The sequence below is a fragment of the Eleutherodactylus coqui genome, chromosome 2 (assembly GCF_035609145.1).
Source record: "Eleutherodactylus coqui strain aEleCoq1 chromosome 2, aEleCoq1.hap1, whole genome shotgun sequence".
Lineage (NCBI taxonomy): Eukaryota > Metazoa > Chordata > Amphibia > Anura > Eleutherodactylidae > Eleutherodactylus > Eleutherodactylus coqui.
In genome coordinates, this window is record NC_089838.1 from 332477756 (window position 1) to 332484797 (window position 7042).

General features: G+C 45.5%; 2 long non-coding RNA genes across 2 annotated transcripts; one reads left to right on the forward strand and one right to left on the reverse strand.

Annotated features, from left to right (window-relative positions):
• Positions 1-297: 297 nt before the first annotated feature.
• On the reverse strand, positions 298-1479 carry LOC136610910 (uncharacterized). The gene is made up of 2 exons (XR_010790196.1): positions 1432-1479; positions 298-1281 (listed from the first exon to the last, which is right to left on the reverse strand). It is a non-coding gene; the product is annotated as an uncharacterized lncRNA (long non-coding RNA).
• A 309-nt stretch (positions 1480-1788) lies between these two features.
• LOC136610912 (uncharacterized) lies at positions 1789-3532 on the forward strand. The gene is made up of 2 exons (XR_010790197.1): positions 1789-2398; positions 2549-3532. It is a non-coding gene; the product is annotated as an uncharacterized lncRNA (long non-coding RNA).
• The last annotated feature ends 3510 nt before the right edge of the window (positions 3533-7042 follow it).

The window sequence follows — 7042 nt, forward strand, 5'->3', positions numbered from 1 at the left end:
GGAGACGGTAGTGCCTGTGTCCTCAGAGGGGGGTTGGATCTCAGTGGCAGGTTGGGGCACAGGGGGAGAGGCAGTGGTGCAAACCGGAGGCGGTGAACGGGCATCGTCCCACCTTGTGGGGTGCTTGGCCATCATATGCCTGCGCATGCTGTTGGTGGTGCCTCCCCAGCTGATCTTGGCGCGACAAAGGTTGCACACCACTGTTCGTCGGTCGTCAGGCGTCTCTGTAAAAAACTGCCACACCGTAGAGCACCTTGACCTGTGCAGGGTAGAGTAGATAAGAGCAGCACTCAGGGGTTAATTCCAGAGAAACTTTATTGCCCACAACGTTTCAACTCAGAAGAGTCTTTGTCAAGTGCTGGGTTACATACACACATGCCAACATTAAATAGTTACCATAACTCCGCCTCCACCAATCACATACATAGAAACAACATCACATTACATCATGTCCACCTCCATTGGGTGAATCAGTTTCACATCACCGGTGCAGCATAATCAAAATCAATACAACCATAGTGTTTGATTTACCCTCACATGTGTTCCTGACGGGTACTGGAGAGGTCGCACATTGATGACGTCACTTCTGTCCGGGACTCCTGTCTTTAACATCACAGAGTTCAATCTGTATGTTTCCCATGTATACGTCAGAGTCAGCTGACAGAGCACATGATCGGAGCTCACACCCGGCTCCTCCCACGCAATCCGGCCACTGAACCCAGCAGTATCAAGGGACTCCTTCAGTCTGTACGTCACTCACAACTGGCAGAACACGTGATCGGAGCCTCCACCGGACCTCCCCCACATGCATCAGTCGCTGGAAAGTGCCTGATATGTTCTATACTACTCATTACTAGTTATCACTTAAGTTAATACACTATCTTTACCCCAATCTGGCTCAGGATCAATGATCCCGCCGTAAAAACCGGGAGGGATATCATCAAGCCATAGCCATTGATAGTGTGACCTTCCACCTGTAGTCGCATGACCACATGTGTAGGTGCACAAACAGGGCTTTACCCTAAGAGACAGTGTCAATTATATGTCATATATACACCTTACAGCAAGTATATGTGGAATCATATAACTAGCGCTAGTCAATACCTGGACCCATCTTGATATATCATTGGCACTGTACACCTATGGCAATCAATTGAACAACATGAGACCTCAAAAGATCAACAACGCATAATACGTCATGCTAGTATGTTTTTATTCATTTATTCTGTTATTTTATACAATGTAGCACCGGACATGGGAAACTGCATCACCCAAAGGAACCTACAAAAAAACAAACAAGTGTTAAAAAAGGAAGGGTAAAAACAATACACAAAGAATCAATGCTAAACCAATTCATCAAAAACAAGTTAATCTACAAATAATAAAGGGTTATACTCCACATTAAGGCCCCTAGGGGTTAGGGAATCTAACCTGAAAATCCATTTGGCCTCCAATAGCTTCAACCTCCGTTCCCTGTCTCCCCCCCCTCTCGTCTCTCTCAACCGAATCGATAACCATAAATCGAAACTGACTAATCGAATGGTTGTGATCTTCAAAATGTCGGGGAATGGGGAGGTCGAGTTTTCTGGTCCTGATATTGCTTTTGTGGTTTGACATGCGTTTCCGAACCTCCGTGGTTGTTTGTCCCACGTATTGAAGGCCGCATGGACAACTGATTAAATACACCACAAACGCAGACCAGCAACTGTACCATCCACGAATCCGAAATCTTTTACCTGTCCTTGGATGTGCAAAACTATCCCCCTTCAAAAAGTAACAAGGCCACCATGAAACGCATCCCGTTTGTGTCCACTTATGGAGCCCACAGTGGGGAAATCTGTTCTATATTGAACAAACACTGGCATGTTTTGGCGAGGAGCCACCCGGACATCGTGGAGTTCACTGATCCACCCATGATGGCGTATAGGCGGGCACGGAACTTGAAAGACCGTCTTGTTTGCACGTCTTCCCCTGGTCCCAGTGGCTCAATACAGAGAACATTGGCACCTATAAAAAACGGTAACTTTCCTTGCCTTGGTTGTGCGTCATGCCACAACATGGTTAAGGGGGATAGTTTTGCACATCCAAGGACAGGTAAAAGATTTCGGATTCGTGGATGGTACAGTTGCTGGTCTGCGTTTGTGGTGTATTTAATCAGTTGTCCATGCGTCCTTCAATACGTGGGACAAACAACCACGGAGGTTCGGAAACGCATGTCAAACCACAAAAGCAATATCAGGACCAGAAAACTCGACCTCCCCATTCCCCGACATTTTGAAGATCACAACCATTCGATTAGTCAGTTTCGATTTATGGTTATCGATTCGGTTGAGAGAGACGAGAGGGGGGGAGACAGGGAACGGAGGTTGAAGCTATTGGAGGCCAAATGGATTTTCAGGTTAGATTCCCTAACCCCTAGGGGCCTTAATGTGGAGTATAACCCTTTATTATTTGTAGATTAACTTGTTTTTGATGAATTGGTTTAGCATTGATTCTTTGTGTATTGTTTTTACCCTTCCTTTTTTAACACTTGTTTGTTTTTTTGTAGGTTCCTTTGGGTGATGCAGTTTCCCATGTCCGGTGCTACATTGTATAAAATAACAGAATAAATGAATAAAAACATACTAGCATGACGTATTATGCGTTGTTGATCTTTTGAGGTCTCATGTTGTTCAATTGATTGCCATAGGTGTACAGTGCCAATGATATATCAAGATGGGTCCAGGTATTGACTAGCGCTAGTTATATGATTCCACATATACTTGCTGTAAGGTGTATATATGACATATAATTGACACTGTCTCTTAGGGTAAAGCCCTGTTTGTGCACCTACACATGTGGTCATGCGACTACAGGTGGAAGGTCACACTATCAATGGCTATGGCTTGATGATATCCCTCCCGGTTTTTACGGCGGGATCATTGATCCTGAGCCAGATTGGGGTAAAGATAGTGTATTAACTTAAGTGATAACTAGTAATGAGTAGTATAGAACATATCAGGCACTTTCCAGCGACTGATGCATGTGGGGGAGGTCCGGTGGAGGCTCCGATCACGTGTTCTGCCAGTTGTGAGTGACGTACAGACTGAAGGAGTCCCTTGATACTGCTGGGTTCAGTGGCCGGATTGCGTGGGAGGAGCCGGGTGTGAGCTCCGATCATGTGCTCTGTCAGCTGACTCTGACGTATACATGGGAAACATACAGATTGAACTCTGTGATGTTAAAGACAGGAGTCCCGGACAGAAGTGACGTCATCAATGTGCGACCTCTCCAGTACCCGTCAGGAACACATGTGAGGGTAAATCAAACACTATGGTTGTATTGATTTTGATTATGCTGCACCGGTGATGTGAAACTGATTCACCCAATGGAGGTGGACATGATGTAATGTGATGTTGTTTCTATGTATGTGATTGGTGGAGGCGGAGTTATGGTAACTATTTAATGTTGGCATGTGTGTATGTAACCCAGCACTTGACAAAGACTCTTCTGAGTTGAAACGTTGTGGGCAATAAAGTTTCTCTGGAATTAACCCCTGAGTGCTGCTCTTATCTACTCTTCTTTGCTATTTGGAATACGGTCCAGGATCCAGGACTTTTGAGAGCGAGCACCTCTTGGAGTGGAATATCTTCCCTGGAGATACACAGGGTTTACGTGTGCTGTGATCCATTTACTATTTGAAATTGCTTGACCTGTGCAGGGTGGCATGGCGCGAGGGGGCACTTTGGGAAACAGTTGGTGGATTATTCGGTCTGGCCCTGCCTCTACCCCTGGCCACCGCACTGGCTCGGCCTGTGCCCACACCCTGACTTGGGCCTCCGCGTCCTCGCCCACGTCCACGTCCTATAGGCCTACCCCTACCCCTCAGCATGGTGTATTACCAGTGATTTGATTTCCCAGGCAGGAAATAAATTGGCGCAAGCCTGCTGTTAAACGTAGCTGGCTGCGTATGATTTGTTTACTATCTCCAACCACCACACACGTACACAGAACGCTGAGGACTGACAGAGGCAGGGCACATAGAATTTTTCCCTTTTTTAAAAAAGAAAAGGCCCACTGACTATATTCAATCAGATAAGAAATCTGTTTCACAGAAATGCAGTTATATGAAGTGCAGCAGAGCGGAGACTTTTCACAGGCAGCAAATAAATGGGCGCAAGCCTGCAGGACAAATTGAATGTTTCCCTTTTTGGGAAACGGAGGGCCCACTGACTATATTCAATCAGATAAGATATGTGTTGCACAGAAATGCAGTTATATGACGTGCAGCAGACCAGTTACTTTTCACAGGCAGCCAATAAATTGGCGCAAGCCTGCAGGACAAATAGAATGTTTCCCTTTTTGGGAAACGGAGGGCCCACTGACTATATTCAATCAGATAAGATATGTGTTGCACAGAAATGCAGTTATATGAAGTGCAGCAGAGTGGAGACTTTTCACAGGCAGCAAATAAATTGGCGCAAGCCTGCAGGACAAATAGAATGTTTCCCTTTTTGGGAAACGGAGGGCCCACTGACTATATTCAATCAGATAAGATATGTGTTGCACAGAAATGCAGTTATATGAAGTGCAGCACAGCAGAGACTTTTCACAGGCAGGAAATAAATTGGCGCAAGCCTGCAGGACAAATACAATTTTTCCCTTTTTGGGAAACGGAGGGCCCACTGACTATATTCAATCAGATAAGATATGTGTTGCACAGAAATGCAGTTATATGAAGTGCAGCAGAGCGGAGACTTTTCACAGGCAGCAAATAAATTGGCGCAAGCCTGCAGGACAAATAGAATGTTTCCCTTTTTGGGAAACGGAGGCCCCACTGACTATATTCAATCAGATAAGATATGTGTTGCACAGAAATGCAGTTATATGAAGTACAGCACAGTGGAGACTTTTCACAGGCAGGAAATAAATTGGCGCAAGCCTGCAGGACAAATAGAATGTTTCCCTTTTTGGGAAACGGAGGCCCCACTGACTATATTCAATCAGATAAGATATGTGTTGCACAGAAATGCAGTTATATGAAGTGCAGCAGAGCAGTTACTTTTCACAGGCAGCAAATAAATTGGCGCAAGCCTGCAGGACAAATAGAATGTTTCCCTTTTTGGGAAACGGAGGGCCCACTGACTATATTCAATCAGATAAGATATGTGTTGCACAGAAATGCAGTTATATGAAGTGCAGCACAGCGGAGACTTTTCACAGGCAGGAAATAAATTGGCGCAAGACTGCAGGACAAATAGAATGTTTCCCTTTTTGGGAAACGGAGGGCCCACTGACTATATTCAATCAGATAAGATATGTGTTGCGCAGAAATGCAGTTATATGAAGTGCAGCAGACCAGTTACTTTTCCTAGGCAGGAAATAAATTGGCGCAAGACTGCAGGACAAATACAATTTTTCCCTTTTTGGGAAACGGAGGGCCCACTGACTATATTCAATCAGATAAGATATGTGTTGCACAGAAATGCAGTTATATGAAGTGCAGCACAGCGGAGACTTTTCACAGGCAGGAAATAAATTGGCGCAAGACTGCAGGACAAATAGAATGTTTCCCTTTTTGGGAAACGGAGGGCCCACTGACTATATTCAATCAGATAAGATATGTGTTGCACAGAAATGCAGTTATATGAAGTGCAGCACAGCGGAGACTTTTCACAGGCAGGAAATAAATTGGCGCAAGACTGCAGGACAAATAGAATGTTTCCCTTTTTGGGAAACGGAGGGCCCACTGACTATATTCAATCAGATAAGATATGTGTTGCACAGAAATGCAGTTATATGAAGTGCAGCAGAGCAGTTACTTTTCCTAGGCAGGAAATAAATTGGCGCAAGACTGCAGGACAAATACAATTTTTCCCTTTTTGGGAAACGGAGGGCCCACTGACTATATTCAATCAGATAAGATATGTCTTCTGGCCCTGCCTACACAATTCTCTCCCTGTAGTATTACTGCAAGGCGCAATGCTCTGCAGACTGCAGATTATGAAAAAAAAAAAATTTGTGCAACACTGGTAACAGCACCCTCCACACTACTGCACACGGATAGATGTGGCCCTGAGAAGGACCGTTGGGGTTCTTGAAGCCTATACTCACTCCTAACACTCTCCCTACAGCAGCACCAGCAGCAGCACTTTCCCTCAGCTAACTCACAAGACATCTGAGGCGAGCCGCGGGAGGGGCCGACTTTTACACCTGATCTCGCCAGCCACTCACAGCAGGGGGGTGGTATAGGGCTTGAACGTCACCGGGGGAAGTTGTAATGCCTTCCCTGTCTTTCAATTGGCCAGAAAAGCGCGCTAACGTTTCAGAGAGGAAACTGAAAGTAACCGGAACACCGCGTGGTACTCGTTACGAGTAACAAGCATCCCGAACACCCTAATATTCGCACGAATATCAAGCTCGGACGAGTACGTTCGCTCATCTCTTGTACTGACCCATAGAATACAACTTGTCATGCAAAAAAACAAGCCCTCATACAGCGACGTCAATGGATAAATAAAGGAGCTACGATTTTTTCAAAGGGAGGAGGAAAAAAATAAAATGGAAAAAGCAAAAAAGCTCCGTCACTAAGGGGTTAAAAGAGGTCTAGGGGCACATGACTAGACGGTCAGATGTAGCCCTAAGAAGGACAGTTGGGGTTCTTGAAGATGAAGATAACAGCCTAACACTCTCCCTATAGCAGCTACAGCAGGACGGCACTTTCCCTAATGTCTCTCAGCGTACATCTGTGGCGAGCCATGGCCGGCCCCAGTTTATATACTCGGGTTTCACCTGATTTCCCCAGCCACTCACTGCAGGGGGGTGGGATAGGGCTGGAACTTCACAGGAGGAAGTTGTCATGCCTTCCCTGTGTTTCTATTGGCCTGAAAACGGCGCAAACTTTTCTGTGAAGAAAATGGAAGTGACTCGAACACCGCGTGGTGCTCGTCTCGAGTAACGAGCATCTCGAGTACCCTAATACTCGAACGAGCATCAAGCTCGGACAAGTACACTCGCTCATCTCTATCATTATATAATTCTAATTGCAAGACTTTATTTTATC